This window comes from Sceloporus occidentalis, unplaced genomic scaffold (assembly GCF_023333645.1).
Source record: "Sceloporus occidentalis isolate IW3139 unplaced genomic scaffold, rSceOcc1.0.p SCAF_14, whole genome shotgun sequence".
In the NCBI taxonomy this organism is placed as follows: Eukaryota; Metazoa; Chordata; class Lepidosauria; order Squamata; family Phrynosomatidae; genus Sceloporus; species Sceloporus occidentalis.
This window is the reverse complement of record NW_028316994.1, coordinates 7,788,654-7,804,132: the sequence shown is the minus strand read 5'-3', so window position 1 is coordinate 7,804,132 and position 15,479 is coordinate 7,788,654. Positions and strand designations below refer to the sequence as shown.

Below are 15,479 nucleotides of genomic sequence, written 5' to 3'. Positions count from 1 at the left end.
GTAGTTTCGTGTGACGTTTAGCCTTCTCTGTCAGAAAGCTCTGGTGCCACAAGAAATGACCATTCCCAGGCTTCCCTAGCAATAAGCCAGGGCAGCTAAAGTGGTCTCAAACTGGATGATTTCTGCAGTGTGTTTTGGACCCATATTACTAGCAGAAATTTTGTTTTGAACTGACTTTGCTGGTCATGCTGAATGGGAGACTCTGGGAATTATAGTCCAAAATGTAACTTTTCCATACTCTGTCTGACCTTTGCTTTAGGATGCAGATCAATGGTTCATCGACAACTGTAACAAGCATCTGAACGTTCTTCCTTCTCTTGGTGTTAACTGAGAGCTGCTGAATTATCTCATTGCATAGAGAGCCAGTGTGGGACAGCAGTTTGAACACTGCACTATGACTTTAGAGATCAGGATTTGAATCCCGCTTGGCCATGCAAACCCACTGGGTGAACTTAGGCAAGTCACACTCTCTCAGCCTCTAAGGATGGCAATGGCAAACTTCCTTTGAACAAACTTTGCCTTAGGCTCTCCATAAGTCGGAAATGATTTGAAGGCACACACACACACACACACACTTAAGCAATAGAAGTGCAGAAAAGTGACTCACGTTTTAGGTTAAAAACACCTGGTGTCCATAAACAATAACAGCACATCAATATAATTAGGAAAAGGAACCAGAAAAAGAAAACAGGGGAAACATAGCCACTTGCACACCCAGCAATAGCAACATTGTGGACCAAGCAACACAAACAATGTTAGCTCTATCCAAAAAATGATTACACAGTATTCCTTTTCACAGATGAAAGTCGGGACACGTGTGGCCAAGGAACATCAGATTCTGGCCAAAATGATAGAGGTTATTAATGTGGAAGAACATACAAGCCTGGAGAGGCTGCAGCAGTTGCCTTTTCCATGAGTCTATGGTCCAAAACACACTGCAGAAATAGTCCAGTTTGACACTGCTCTAACTGCCTGGCTCAGTGCTAAGGAATCTTGGGACTTGTAGTTTACGGTGGCAAAAGAGCTCTCTGACAGAGAAGGCTAAATATCTCACAAAACTACAGTCCCCAGAATTCCCTAGTACTGAGCAATGGAGGTTAAAGCGGTCTCAAACTAGATCATTTCTCCAGTGTGTTTTGGACTTACAAGGAAGGGCACAACTCCGCTCTTTCTTCTCCTCTCCCCGCTGTTGAGGTGCGAAGTACTTTTTGCATTTTGAACTCGGTTTGCAGCAACTGAAGAGAGCAGAAGGAAAGTGGGAGGAGGACAGAGAAACTGGAGCATCTGTAAAAATGGGACGACAGATGTATTGGAAAGTATGCCGTATCACTTTAACTGCTGATGTTGCATTAAAAACCTGCAACACAAACTGTTTCTTGACATGATGGTGGATTGCATGATCTTGTTAAGTTCATTGATGAAATAAAAGGAGACCAAACTATAGCAAATGTTTTTAATTAGTTTCCCTCTGGCCATTTGGATTTTAGAAGCCATTTCCCCTCTGCAAGAACAACACCTCACACTTTGGACACACCAGTATCGAAACGAAGGATGTGTCAATGCTTTCCATATAATCTCTGATGGTGCAAACGCTAACAATATGGCAATAAACCCTTTACACAAAATTATTGCCACTCTATTCTGCTCTGGTCAGGCCTCACTGGGAATATTGGCAGAGGCTGGATGGCCATCGGTCGGAGGTGTTTTGACGGTGAGTTCCTGCATGGCAGAAGCAGGATGACCAGATGTCTCAACCTCAAAGCAGGACAAGGCGCCATTAAATGTAGGGCATTCGAGAAAAAAATGTAGGGCACTACACACTTAATAAAAGCTGCACGGAGTACAATGGCTTGTATGACTCTACTCCTCTTAGGCTGCATCCACACTGGAGAAATAAACCGGTTTGGCACCGCTTTAACTCTTTCTGGCTCAAGGCTATGGAATTCTGGGAGTTGGAGTTTGTTCTGGGGTCCAGAGCGGAGCTAGCTAGGAGAGGCTGCACCAATTCGCTTTCTGGTGGATCTGGTAGATCACATGGGATCTGGTGGATCACTTTATAGGGAAAGCCAGGAGGGTTAGCACTTCAGAAAAGGAAATGGAGGACTTTTTTGGGGGAAAGAAGCTTATGGGGGGGTCTGCCTCTGACGTCATCCCAGCCCCCTCCCAGAAGACAATGGGCCCCATTCATCCTTTAGCTCCTCTCACGATCTGTTCCCTCACAAAGGAACCCATTCAGCTTGCCAAAAGGGTCCCGCGTCCTCTGGTTGGCCAGCTCTCCCGTCACTCACTCCCAAAGGCCTATCGTGCCCTCGCAACCAGGTTTCCCCCGCCCACCACAAAGCCACCGCCCCTTCTCTTCTGTGATTGGTCGGGGTGGGCGTAGCTACAGGACCCGGACTCCTCCCCCTTCCCAGTGGCCGCTCAGTTGCGGCTGGGCCTTGGAGGCGTCAACGTCGTTGTCTCTCCTGTTTGCGGAGGTATGGTTAGACCGCTTGCCAGGGGCCCTGCCTTTTTCCTTGCTTTCCAATACGGTGGCTGACAAGGGTCCCTCTTCCAAGGTCTGCGAAGGAAGGGGAGAGGCAAGGGGTCTTGGTGCTCCTCTGTAATTCCCATTTATGAATGACACGGTCTGGAATAGCTGAGGAGGCGTGATCGCTTATATATATATATATATATATATATATATATATATGTGTGTGTGTGTGTGTGTGTGTGTGTGTGTGTGTGTGTGTGTGTAGTGTGAATATAGAAAATTGGGGATGGTCTTGCTTAGGTCCTGGAAAATGGCAGGGAATCTGCTATTTATTTAGCATGTAGGAATCTGATCATTTGTTTAGCTGTTTAGTATTGCATTATTGGCATTTGAGGACAGCTGGGGAAGAATAGAAATGGCAGAGATTCTGTTCTGCTTAGTCCCTCTTATTATTATAAATTGGCACTGCTTGGGTGTTTCCCACAAGGTGACCAGAGGGTCCTCCTTTTCCAGGACAGGTCCTCCATTTCACAGCCGCCTTGTCCAGGAGGAGTTTCCAAAAACGTCCTCCATTTTGAGCGTGAGTAAGAAGCATGGGTCCATATTTCTATGAGGGGTTTTAGCTTTGGTTTGGTCATTGTGTCCTCCATTTTGTGGCGCCTTGTCCTCCTTTTCAGTGAAGGCATCTGGTCAGTCTGGGTTTTCCAGGCATTCCCTCCTCTCACTTGTTTATCTTTTCCTTCTTTTGCTTTGGATGCTTTCCCTGTGAATGTGGGCACCTTCCTCTCCCCCCCCCTTCTGCTTATTCTGTATCCTGAATATTGGCCAGATTATATGCCAGGCTTTCAGCCCATCAATCTGTGCTCTTGATTCCATCCCTATCATTGCCCCTCTGAGCCTGTCATCTGTCTCTATCCTATAATGACTTTGGCTGTCCATTCCTCCATCTATCTCTAGCCCTTATTGGTGCCCAGCCAGAGAAGTGTCAGCTGGTGAATTTCTGCAGGGTTCCCTTCCGACGCTTTCCTTCCCTCCTCCTTCCCTGCCTACATTCCCTTGGAGGCTTTGCTCAGGTATAGATATGGCATAGTATCATAGCAGTCCTTTATCATCTCCAAACCCGTGACCCGGTAACCTTTCAGAAAAGAAAACCCCAAACAAAAAACCCCACCCATTGCTGCCATGAAAGGTATGGAAGTAACCATTTTCCTATAGGAAAAAAGACCTACAGTACTGCAAAGGCCTCTATTGATGGAGGGGAAGAACGAGGGATGGGTTTGCTTTCCTTCTTTCTTTTTAACATTGCAAAAAGCGTTTTAGCAATATGGTTACCGGCAAGAGAAAGCTGTTAATGCAAAACAGAGAACTTGCAGCTCTAGCAAGGATCTAATCCAGAAACAGTTGGAATGACAAAGGAGAATGATATTGCAGGAGAATATATGGCAACGGGGGTTTTGGTACAATCCTCATGCACCTTGATGTACCGGCTTGAGCAGGCAGGCTGCAGATGTCATAGCAGCTTGGATATTCAAGCTGTACAGGGTTTGTCCTGTTGGTCTCTGCCGAAAGCCAAATCCTGAAAGACAGTGTGGTGGCATGAAACAATTATGTGTGTTTCTTTGTATGTATATGTGGATCTGTCACTCTTAAGCATGTAGCAGTGCTGCTAGCTGTTGGTTACAGCCATTGAATCACTGAGCCAAAAGAGTGGTTGGGTGCATGCATCCATGGCATCTTAGAGCAGAAGTGCAGGAATTTCTCAGTGTGGTGCCCAAAATAATACCAAGTATTCAAGGAATGCAGTTGTATGTTTTCATGGTGGAAAAGGGAGGTATTTGTAGTTTGGCTTGGGGTAAGGGGGAGAACGGCATGTGTCTCTAACCTCTAATTCAAGGCAGCTGAAAAAACTATCTGAATCTAATCAAACCAATTAGGAGCTTTATCTAAAAGTCCACAGAATGCACGGATCAGATCCGCAAATCTGGGGAATGCTTAGCATTTGGAACTTGCTGTGTCAACAGAATCATGAATTCCAAAGGAGGGTGGCTACGTTGATCTGTTGCAGTGAAAACAACAAGAGTCTTGTGGCCAAGACTTAAAACACACACACACATATATATTCTGGTGTAACTTTCCATCAACTGGAACCTACTTCATCAAGTGCACAGACAAAACAATGGAAATCCTTGCATTGTATGCTGTGTTTGAAATGAAAGATGAGAACAATCTAAAGGATTAATTTTGACAGGTGATTTATTTTCAAAGTTGTATGACTCTCATCCCTCACCCCGCAAACACTCACATGGTACATTTTTCAATTCCTAACACTTAAATATGATATATAGTACACAGATCTGATCATTCTTAGATTGGATCTATTGAAAACAATAGGTCCTAAGTTAGTCCCACTGGTTTCAGTTGGTTTATTCCATGTATGGCTAAACCTTTATCCCACCCAATAATTTCAATGAAAAGTTAGGGTGTTTCTTAAATCAGTGATTTAGTACAGTGACTCTTCATTGATCCACAGTATTTCTTTCATTCTCCAATTTAGTGAATGTGGTTATTCAAAAGGCATTTGCTGGCTATTTGCAATTGTGAACCATCCACAGATTTTGGTATCCACAAGGGTTTGTGGAACCAAACCCTAGTGGATAACAAGGGACCAGTGGGCTGTGGCTTGGTTCCAGGAACTCTTGTGGATACCAAAATCTGTGGCTACTCAAGTGCCATTATATACAATGGCATAGTAAAATCATGCCCCACCTTTTAAGATATATATATATATATATATATATATATACATACAAGCTGTGGATGGTTGAATCCATGAATGTGGAATCCAACGATATGGAAGACACACTGTATTTTACCAGAAATGGGTTAGTGAAAATTTTAGTTGTGGGTTTGTTTATTCATCCTTCATATAATATATGTTTTGTGTATTTTTTTGTGAACGGTTATCAAGAAGTTCTGGCAGACTTTTAGAAATGTGCTGATTGGTGTTGGCTTATTTAGTTTTGGGCTAAATTTGAACATTTAATTCCAAATTGCTGAACTGATATGTCAGTGTATGACACAAATCAACGAGTGATGTAAAAGGAAACTCAGATTCCATGTACTCTGGGTTAATGCAGTCAGAATGGAGAGAAGTTCATTCTTTTTGCCCTTCGGGGTTTCCTAGATGCCATGCCTGGGCTGGACTTGAGCACCAAACAGTTATGTTGTCCATAACTGATATTTATAGCAGCGATGGGCACACATACGCCATGCATGCAGGCTGTTCCCTGCCCCCTATCTTCCAGTCCTCCTGGCTCGTTCCTAAACTTGGAACAGGGATCTTGGCAGAAGGGTCTGGATACGTTGGGAGTCATATGAGCCGGCCGGCAAAACAATTAGCAGGCGTGTCGTTCACTCTGGAGAGAGGGGCGGGAGCCATGAGGGCAGATGCAGAACTTGCACACTTGACACACACATAACACACATATGGAGTGACACACATTCAAGTCAGATTTGTTATTTCAGCCTGTGACTAGGGTAGTTATAAAGGTAGTGGCTGTCGTCCCAGAGAGGACTGGAGTACTTGGGAGTCTTGGCTACCAGCCACTTGGCTGGGATGCACACAGTTCTCCATCCTGTTTCCAGATGAATCTGGGAGTCCTTTCTCCCTGTCCTTGATTTAATGCATTCAGTGTGACTTTCCTGCTCTATAACCTAGGACTCTCCAGTTACACAACAGAACTTGGACACATTACATTTTTGGGACGACTTGGGGATTCCCTGAAGAATTCTGAGAGTTATACTTCCCCAAATAATAATAACAACAACAACAACAATAATAATGTTTTTAAAAATTCTGCCAAAAAAAATCATCTCCTTTCTTGCCTTAATTCCTTTTTGGGGAATCCAGAACTGGCTGCTGATACCACCAATAATCCAATAGATTGTATTTTCCCTTGAAATAAAGTATCCTTTCTGAATCTCAATTCTTTCCGTTCTGACTGACTAATATCTGGCTAATGAATTAGAATAAAGTTGACATGGGAAGTGAGCAGAGTTGGAAGGAAACAAGCAAAGGAGCTACTACTACACATTTGTGGTACACATTGTGGAGTTCCTTGGGGAGGTAGTTTGGTGAAGATGGAGAGGAAAAAATGAGTCTCTCAGGTTGATAGACTATTACATTTGCCCAAATGTGGACTGATGTGAGTGTTCAAATGTGTTTTTATTAGGAAAAGACACAGATTTCTTTAATGTTTCATAACTTCATAATGGACACCACCAGCTGCATCTCTCTGTCTACTATTTGGCCTCAGATATTTTGGCTAGTGTGGTGTAGTAGTTTGAGTGTTGGACTACAACTCTGAAGACCAGGGTTCAAATCCCCACCAGGCTAGAGAAACTCACTTGGTGGTCCTGCGTAAGTCATACTCTCTCAGCCTCAGAGGGAGGCAATGACAAACCTCTGAACAAATCTTGCCAAGAAAACCTCATGATAGGTCCACCTTAGGAGCATCATAGGTTGGAAATGACTTGAAGGCACACAACAACATCATTTTGGTCTTCATATCCCAGAAACCCCAGCCAACATGGTCAGTAATAGGCAACTGGGGAAATTATAGTCCACAAAATCAGCAGGCCAGAGGTTCTTACACCGAGTCCTGCAGCTATTCTCAGACTTCAGAGTCCTTCAATTTTAGTGAGTAAGATCTCTAACTGTGGAAATGTGTTCTCTGTGAGAGGTAGGTAAATATATATGTTTGAAATTTGTATGTCAAACTTGCAATTATGAATTGAGTGGTCCTCTCTCTTCCTCCTTTTTTATCAGCTGTCTCCTTTCCCCTCTCAGAAGATGCAGCTGCCAGAGCACCGTGTCACAGAAATGAACACGGGTAGCATGGCTGCTTCCACAGTTCACTCTGTTTGCCTTAACCCCCCAAGGCTAGCAGGAGCCTGGAAGCGTGGCCACCATTGCATGCCATGGAAATGTAGAACTGTGTCACCGTATCTGCTCTCTCATCTCCCTTTTGGCCTTCGGGACTTAAGCTAAAGAGAAGGAGCAGAGAGGCCAGCCCCCATGTTCAAAAGAAAACTACCACGAGGAATTGGTCCTCTCCTCCTTCTCCTGCTTTCTTACCCACCCCTCCCTATATATTGAGGCAGACAACAACAATCAACTCCACCAAATGCATCTGAAGAAGTAGACTGAAGTCTACAAAAGCTGCCAATTTCTTTCAGTTAGTCTCAAAGGCGCTACAAAGGCGCTATGTACTGATTCTGCAGACTAACACGGCTATATCTTTGAATTCAAGGAACAACATCAGTTAAAACATGCCAGTTAAGTCAAACATCAGTTTGAAATTACAAATAAAATGTAAAATAAAAGGACAATCCACTTCTATAATTCATCATTTAAAATTAATAATAATAATAATAATAATAATAATAATATCATCTCTGGGTTTTATCTTCCTTGAGAGGAAGTTTTCTCCAACTTGGTGACCTTTGGATGTGTTGGACTGAGACACCAAATTAGAACAGTTTTTTTCAAGTAAATTCAGTACGTAACACAATGAACATGTAAATTTTACACATAAAAAGTTTAAAAAGATAAGGGGGAGGAGGAGAGATCAGGGCCCCCCAGTCTCATGTGCCCCCTGGGGGTTCTACTGCCCCTCTGAGGACCACTGCTGTAGTGCAAGCAGTTAAGCTGTTGTCTTGGTTTTGCCTTAAAAGACCAGGGGCCCTTTTAATAAGCGGTGTGACAGAGAGAAGCACTACAAGAGTACTGTGGCAGCTTTGTACACAGACTTAAAGTTTTCTCCAGAACTTGAGAGAAATTATTTTTGACTGTATCTCCCAGAATCCCCTGGGAGCCAGTGTGGTGTAGTGATTTGAGTGTTGCACTAGGACAGTGGAAGATTAGGGTTCGAATGCCAGCTTGGCCATGGAAACCCATGGGATGATCTCAGGCAAGTCAGTCTCTCAGTCTCAGGGGATGGCAATGGCAACCCCTCTCTGAAGAAATGTGCCAAGAAAACCTTATGATAGGTTCACCTTAGGGTTGCCATAGCTTGGAAGTGACTTAAAGGCACACAACAACTGAGAATCCCACTAGCCATATTGGTCCTCAAAAGTAATGTTTCTAACCTCAGCCTGCAATGGGATCTTGTAGCACCTTTGAGCCTAAGTTGGTAGCATGAACTTTTGTAGACTTCATCCTACTTCCTCAGATACATGTTTGGTTTCTAACCTCTGTCTTTCACCCCCTTGTAGCCCTAAAAAGCTTAAACCACTGAGTGAGAGAGATGGAGTATTGTTTGCACTTACAGCTGTCTGCTTCTTACCCAAAGGTGATTGCTCTTCACCCTAGGTGAGCAAGGGAGTAGTAAAGTGCCACCGGATTCTCATATTTCCAAGGTTCATTGGCAGGCTATGCCACTCTTCCTCGTGAGAAAGATGTAACTCAGGTTGGCCTGCTGCTCTGTCAAAGTCTGATCAATCCTGTTAGCTGACTGCAAAACAAGTAAGACCTGTTCATCTTTTGTCAGATGATGAAAGTGTCTGGGACCAGAGCAATTTCCGGTCCACACTGGTGACACAAAACAGGAATCCATGGCTCTCTGGGAGCTGTGAAGTCTACTGTGCTGGTTCAGAGAATGGATGGAAATTGTCTTCTCTGAGTTCATTTGAGGCTCATGGTAGGTTTGGCCAAAGTAGCTCTTGTTGGTGTTTCTGCATTTGCATTTTTGTTTGCTGTTGGAACAAGACCTTTTGACAGGTGAAAGGCTGCAAAAAGATGACTCTTAAAGGAAATAGGCTTGAGTGGGCAGCCGAGGAACAAGCCGAGCATGCGAGGCGGGCACCGCCTTCTCGGAATGCAACCAGTGCCTGAAATCGGGGAGGCAGCACTGCCAGAAATTTTTCAGTCATCCCAAGCAAAACAAACTCTTGTGGTTATCTTAACTAACAATTATAGGAAGGCTTCAACCCACGGGATGTTAGTTCCCGCTCTTAACCCCCTGATGCCTGTTCCCTTCTCTGCTATCTTCTCTGTCTTATCTGTTGAGATCCTGTCCCGACCCAAAGAACCCAGCAATCCTGGCTCCCAGCCTCTCCCTGTTGGGACATTAGGCACCACACCCTTTTTGCTTCTCATCCTCAACCAGCTTTGAAGATGAGATAGTTGGACAGGCACCTCTGCAGAGATCTGCGTTTTCTGCCTCTTTACCCGCGCCGCACCCCAGAAGGAGACGCATTTGGAACCAATTACCCCTGGGCACAGCGCCATGCCTTGTGGCTTCCTTTTGGAATATCCGGGCTAGATCAAACCCATGGGGGCTAAAAGCCCAAGATGTCCTCAAAAGATTTTTCAGTGTCATGCGAATGATTTGTTGTATCCCCAAATGTATGCTTATTTTGTAGCTCTCTTGGCTTTTGCAATCCCACAGCTGACCATCTGCATTTATTTTTCATGGCCGGGTTGGTGTCTGCAAGGCATAGTTTTGAAGCCGTCTTTGCTGTTCAGGTTGCCGTACTTGCCAATGCCAGTCAAGCTGTGGGTTTTCAAGGGCATTCTTGTGATTCCATTGCGGGCGCTGCCTGTTTCAAACCACTAGCCAAGCGCAAGGGGGCATTGGCAGGACAGTCTTTCTGGAGCAGGATAGAGGAGATGTGTCCCTCTTAAAAAAATAAAATGCAAACACCAGGTTTCATTGTCCCCTTTCTATTTTAACTCCCTGCTTCCCAATGGACAACCCCATTCCCCAGTTCCGGTCAGAACTTCTTTTTCTCTTCCACTCTTTGCATGATTGTACCCTGACAGGCCAGAAATACATCCCCTGATGTGATGGTTTTCAACTTACAGTGATCCTATGGCAAAACCTTTCATGGTGTTTTCTTGGCAAGATTTGTTCAAAGGAAGTTTGCCGTTGCCATTCTCTGAAGCTGAGAGAGTGTGACTTGCCCAAGGTCACCCAGTCGGTTTCATAGCTGAGCTGGGAGTCAAATATTGGTCTCCAGAGTCATAGTCCAGCACTCAAAGCAGTACACCATGTTGGTTTATACCCTTCTCCATCTCCTTCTACCCTGTTTCCTTTCCTAAGAAAGATATTCATTAGCTCAGTTACATGTGTGTTCACATGCATAAGTTTAAATAAATATTTGCCACAATCCATGAGGGCATAGTGTACAATAAATGAGTGATTCATTGCTTATTTAAGAAGAATCTTGTGATGTTACCAGGCTAGGCTCCTTGAGAATGTATGCATGGGAGTAATAACAGAGCTCCAGCTCTTTCCAATTGGCCTCATTTCCTTCCCAAGGCACTGTAAAATCCAGCTTTCCAGAATTCCATAGTCATTCCCAGCAGAGCTGCCAACTGCAGAACTAAATCCATACAGACCTAAATCCCTTTAACATGGACATAAGAGTATAGAAATGTTACTTTTTGGATTACCAGTTCTAGAATCCCCCCAGCACTGCGTGACCAGTAGCCATGCTGGTTTGAAGAGTCTGGGAGCCACAGTCCAAAAGTACCTTTTGGAAGGAACAGAGGATGTTTGGTCTTCTTCCAGTTTCGTGAACAGCAGCTCCCATCACTCCTGATTATTTGTTGCACAAACAGGGCTGGTGGGAGTTGGAGTCCAACATCATCTGAAAGGCTACAAATTTCTCAGTTCTTCATTAAAAACCGCCCAGTTGGTATAAATTTGCAAGTAATTATTTCTGTTTTGGTGCTTTGCAAAAGTTTGCCTGTTGAATTATGCATCACATACCGCTCTTAAAGAAGCAAGAGTAGAATTGGATGTTCTTGTCATGCTCTTTAAAAAAATAATTCTGGCCATTTGGCAACTCTAGTCCCCATATTGTTCTCTTGTTCTAGTTGCAGACCACATTATGATTGCTGCCACATTTCCCCCGTCTTTGGCAACAATCCTTTGCCTTGAGCAGTGAAGCAATTGTCCGATGTTTAGCAGGCGAAACATTCAGGATTGCACCCTCATGCTGTGGAAGAATGCACTTGCTTGTTTTCTACATATCTCTGTAGTGTTTTGAAGCCACGAAAGCATTGCTGAAGGGATGTCATCCTGGCAAGCTTAGGCATTATGCAGTTTCAGCAACAAGTGACTTAGTTGTTGTTGTGTGCCTTCAATTCGTTTCGGACTTACGGCGACCCTAAGGCAAACCTATCGTGGGGTTTTCTTTGCAAGATTTGTTCAGGGGAGGTTTGCCATTGCCTTCCCATGAGGCTGAGAGAGTGTGACTTGCTGAAGGTCACCCAGTGGGTTTCATGGCCAAGCTAGGAATCAAACCCTGGTCTCCAGAGTTTTAGTCCAACACTGAAACCACTTCACCACGCTAGGTTCTCTCTGTTAACCCGCTAACAGCTCTTGACCTGCTTTTTCTTTCTTGGCGTCTGGAGTTGGTTAGGGATTTTGGGGATGAGAGACTGTTTAAGGAAGCCTTGCTCTGCTAAGTCTCCCAGGGGCCCAAGGCAACTGTTTGCCACCACCATAATGGCCTCACCCTGGGATTGCTCAGCAAATTAATTAGCTAAGGAGGGTGCAGCTGGCTTGTTAGTGCCACTTGGCCGGGCACTGTTTGGCAGAACTCAGGGTTGCTTAGCGTTTGTCTCGTTCAAAACTTGCAGGTTGGGTATTGTCCAATCCTCACAGGTGGGGAAAGGCATGAGGTCTGGTGGGAGATGGTGTGGAATGTTCTGGAAGACAGGACAGTGATGTGCCAGAGAAGAAAATGGGGGGGGGGGGGGAAGCAAATTTGGTCAGGGTAGAAGAAAGCTAAAGCCAAGACTCATATATTCTTGAAGCAAGGACTTGGTTCTGCTGGTTTACACCAGTGGAACTGGGGTTGGTGCCACATTACAGAGGAGGAAAAACTAGTTATGGGGATGGCTAGCTTGGGGTGAACTGAGTAGATCTGGTAGATCATGGGTGATTTAGAGTAGATCAGTGTGGATTTCTGATTCCCAGCTCCTTAACAAGACAAGCAGCAGCAAAGCTACTCCAAATCCTCCTCTCCTAGGTTGCATCTGCCCTGCAGAAATAATCCAGGTTGACACCACTTTAACTGCCATGGGTCAATGTTGTGGAATTCTGGGTGTTGTAATTTGGTGGGGCACCAGTGCTCTCTGACTGAGAAGGCAAAATGTTTCACAAACTACAGCTCCCAGAATTCCATAGCCTTGGATTATTTCTCCAGGGCAGACACAGCCCTAGGCTTCATTTGCACTGGGGAAATAACACACTTTGATCATTAACTTCCATGGCTCCATCTTATGCAATTCTGGGATTTGTAGTTTGGTGGGGGCACCAGCGCTCTCTGACAGGGAAGGCTGAATATTTTACAAAACTACAGACCCCAGCATTCCATAGCATTGAGTCACGGCAGTTAAAGTGATGTCAAACTGAATTATTTCTGCAGTGCAGATACACCCTGGAAGTTCTTTGGGTGCAGTGCTAGGCCTAATGCTGTCGTGGGTGGTTGTTTTTCCTCTCTTAATGGTAGGTGTGGTAAAGGAGCCCTGGGTTTGTGAAGATAATCTATGCACACCTCATTGATAAATAAACGTATGAAAGTATCCCTGTTCTGTGGCTCTGCGTTTCACTGGGATCATAAAAAGCGATGTAGTGAAGCCATAATTAACAGCTGTTTGGGGGAACCTGCTTGCCCTATACAGTGATGATGTGTAAAAGAGAAAAAAAGGATGTAGAAATGAAATAGGCAAAATATGAGGTGGATAGCAGCCAAATGTGTGGGGATGGTAGGCTAGGCAATGCTTTCTTGGTGGTGGTACTCCTCTTGTGGAATATGCTTTCAGCAGAGATTCAATGGTTCCCCACACCTTTGTCTTTCATGTACAAGTTAAAAATACATCTATTTATAAACCTGGCCCTCCGTATCCACATATTCTTTATCCCTGGATTCAAGCATCCGTAGCTTGAAAATATATTCCAAAAAGCAAACCTTGTTTTTGCCATTTTATATAGGGGACATCATTTTACTAGCCATTGTATTTCATGCGACTTGAACACCCACCAATTTTGTTATCCAGGACAGGTCCTGGAACCAAACCCCAGGGGATACCAAGGATCCACTGTACAAGTTTCTAGCAAAAAAAAAAAAAAAACCTGAAATATTTGTTACTACTTCTGTTTAAATCATTTTTATGGTGGGCCCTTGGTATTCACTGGGGTTTGGTTCAAGTACTCCCTATGGATACCAAAATCTGTGGATGCTCAGGTCCCATTCAGTACAATGGCACAGTAAAATAGCGTCCCTTTAATAAAATGGCAAAAGGTTTGCTATTGGAATTTATATATTTTTAAAATATTATCAAACCATGATTGCTTGAATCCATGCATGAAAAAATCCTTGGATACGGAGGGGTTACTGTATTATATTTTAGCAAATATTTTTGATTGATGATTTTGATGATAATTTTTGATGATAATTATATTTCTTGACTTTAGGCTTGGAATTTTATATATTTGTAGTTTGTGATTTTAACTGTTTGGGTTTCTTTAAAATGTAGAATTGTTAGCTTACTCTACATTCTTGTAACGTAGTAAATTGGTAGGTGAGCAAAACTGGACAGTTATGGCCAGCGGCAGTTAACTTTCTCTGAATATAGCCATTTTAACTGAGGAGTGATCACCTGCAGTTTAAAACCATAGTCAGTACTTGTTAATATGACACCACAGGAAATGTAGTTGTTTGTTCCAGATTAACCAAAAGTAAATAGGAGTGATTTTCGTACCAGATTGTGGGAGGAGGTTGTTCTAGGCATGGGGGATAAAGATGTAAGGATTTTAGAGTGTCGTAAAATCCATATATCCTTATAAGGGGAGTGGAGGGATCCTTATGTTGAGAGGGGGAATGAGTGTAAAGCAGATTATATAGGATCTCCAGGTAAGGACCCTGTACATTAGAGAACTAGAATAGGAGCTCCTCAGTTCCCTGGCAAAGGTGTGGCACCTTCAGCAGGTGGTTGCCAGGCGAAAGTACATTCAGCAGCCTGCACCTGCCTTGGTTGGCAGCCAAAGGGCGTCACCTACCACCCTTTGGTCTTTACGGGAAGAACTGGAGCCATTTGCCTCCTCCATTTTAGTACCACATGTAGTCTTCCCTGCTTTTTTATCCTCGATTAGAAAACAATGTACCTATAAATGCATATCCTATATAACTAGGCTGACTGGATGTGCACATCCTGCATACCTAGGCTGACCATATGTACCATTTTGAATGGGACAGTAGTGTTCTCTCTCCCCCCCTCTTATATTTCCAGATTAGCAATAGCAATAGCAAGTACATTTCTATACTGCTTACCAGTGTACTAAACAGTTTACAAAGTGTAAGTAATTGCCCCCAATAAGCTGGGTACTCATTTTAGCGACCTATGGAAGGATGCAGGTTGAGTTGACCTGGAGCCTCTGGCTTGTATTGAACTCATTGACTGTCCTGTCGTTTTAATATAAATGTCAATTTTGTCCTATTTTCAAGAAAAATGCCTTGTTTTGTTGTCAGAATGGTTTGAAGATCCCTGTTTTGGATTGTGGTTGCAAAATAATAATATTTTTTTTTTGTCATGGTGTGTGAGAGGTTTTATGATAAGGTGTTGAAAGACTGAAATTTGCTGTGTAAGAGTACTTCATCAGAGAAATATTCATGGTATGATCATGGTGAAATACACGCCTCCTCTACCTAAAATTTTGTATGAGTTCTGTCACTGAAGATTCATTGTTAGCTCAATATGTTCATGTAATAAAACTTTGGTTATTGTCTTACTTTTTCATAAATACAGAATATTACATAACTCTGTCCCATTTTTGTCTCAAGGAAATATAGTCAGCCTATGCATATCTTTTTCATTGGGCCAAACATCTCCGTTCCCTGTCCCACCTAATAAGATGTATTTCTGACTACTGGTGGATCAGAAGGCAGGCAGATCGAAAGGATCCCCAATACTTATTACATTTAAATGTTG

At 43.6% G+C, this 15,479-nt stretch overlaps 1 protein-coding gene across 12 annotated transcripts in view; it reads left to right on the top strand.

The window, feature by feature from the left end:
• Positions 1-2,443: 2,443 nt before the first annotated feature.
• Positions 2,444-15,479, top strand: part of LOC149303734 (myosin-10-like) — a 70,662-nt gene continuing 57,626 nt past the window's right edge. For all 12 annotated transcript variants that reach the window (XM_089480000.1, XM_089479999.1, XM_089480002.1 and 9 more), the window contains exon 1: positions 2,444-2,477. The gene's annotated coding sequence lies outside the window, so the exon portion shown is untranslated. The remainder of the gene's footprint in view (positions 2,478-15,479) is intronic.